The 1,670-nt window shown below is 33.8% G+C and overlaps 1 long non-coding RNA gene across 1 annotated transcript in view; it reads left to right on the top strand.

The window, feature by feature from the left end:
• The first annotated feature begins 1,191 nt into the window (after positions 1 to 1,191).
• The window catches only part of LOC118765173, a 23,102-nt gene continuing 22,623 nt past the window's right edge, over positions 1,192 to 1,670 (top strand). The window contains exon 1 of the long non-coding RNA XR_005001040.1: positions 1,192 to 1,396. This is a non-coding gene — a long non-coding RNA (uncharacterized LOC118765173). The remainder of the gene's footprint in view (positions 1,397 to 1,670) is intronic.

Consider the following 1,670-nt stretch of genomic DNA (forward strand, 5'->3'; position numbering starts at 1 on the left):
TTTATCTATATAGACGCATGTATACTAATAAATTTTCCCCTGAATTTGTTTTTGTTTTACTTATTGCTGTAACATTTCGATTTTTCTCTAATTTTTGTTAGGATTTGAATTATTCCAATCCTTATCTCTTGGAGTGAAACAGAACCGATCATGTAACTTGCTAGAAATAGTTGCGAAATACTTTTACTTCAAATGACACTATACCGGATTAATAAAATATATCGGATTTTGTAGTACGTTTAGTGAAAAAAGGAAAAGGCTGGTTATCACGGCTAGGAACGCACGTGGCCATAGGGCTGTTCGAGCAGGTTTGATGGCTGGCTGGCTGGTGAGGAAAAAAGAAAAAAATCATCATCATCATCATCATAATCGTCATCATCATCGTTGTCGTCGTCGTCGTCATCATCATCAGTATCATCACCAAGAGCAATAATAACAACAGCAGCAATAACAGTTTGTTTTAGCCTACGAACATAATGAATGCAGGCATGTTGACGTCATAAGAATTGTATGAACTTTCGGGCAAGTGTGAAATAATTGTATTAAGGAACGATAGTTCTTGAATCACGTAAATATCATTTATAAGGTATTGTGCTTCGACATCCACCGTTCCAAAAAATGTAATTACATCTATTTTCATTTTAACGTTAATTAAACAAGCAATTCTGAAAAAAACAATAATAAGGATACAAATTTGTCATTACTAGGAAAATCATACAAGAATATATATAGAATATGTACCACACGATATTCAGCCAGTGATTGTAAATTCGTCAGGTTATGAGATATTATTCGGGTGGTAGTTAATTCATATTTTGTCACTGGTTCCACAATTCATCATCAATATTTTGGGTATTGACTTCTGTACACGAAAATATATACAATACCTTAAATCCTCGAGTATAATCCACATTTTTTCCCAAAATTTAACGGTCAAAATCCCTAGTGCGCACTGTATACAAGGTTAAAAATGAAAATTATTTTCTAAGCAATGTCCGAGGCTCTATTTGCTGTCCGGCAATGTTTATTCAGACGCATTTTGTGATGTTGGGTGTGAAAATACATTAAGCTAAGCCTGGAAGCAATGAAGTCATAAAAGAATCATCCATAACTTGCAGTAAGCAACATTCATTAAACGTTATTACTGTTATTACTGTTATTTCTTTATTGTCTGCAAACAAAATGCACAAAAAAGCTACACGTTTGCATTATGTTATATATACAATAATAATAAAGGACGTTACCGTATACATTCTTACAAAACCAAGGACGATATAGACCTTTGAGAAGGGGTGCGTATAATACACAAAGTTTAAGTTTTTTCAGAGGTACAGCCCCCTAAAAATCCCTTGTCTCTTATACTCAAGGGCGGACTATACTCGAGGATTTAAGTTATGTATAAGTAACTCACTGTTACTTACAGATATATAGAGTTATTACAAGATGTCTTAGTGATGTATACAACGCAGGAAATGAAACAGCTTACTGACAACCGATTCTTCATCTGGAAGCTTAAAATCACCTCTACTCCACAAGATGTGACGTTCCAGTCTCGCTGAACTGAGATGAATGATCAATCAACCCAGTTAATTAACCGAATTATTTCTTATCACTTTCAAGAGAAAAGAACCCATTGAATACAAGGAACTTCTATATATTCATTATAAATA

Source organism: Octopus sinensis, linkage group LG10 (assembly GCF_006345805.1).
Source record: "Octopus sinensis linkage group LG10, ASM634580v1, whole genome shotgun sequence".
In the NCBI taxonomy this organism is placed as follows: domain Eukaryota; kingdom Metazoa; phylum Mollusca; class Cephalopoda; order Octopoda; family Octopodidae; genus Octopus; species Octopus sinensis.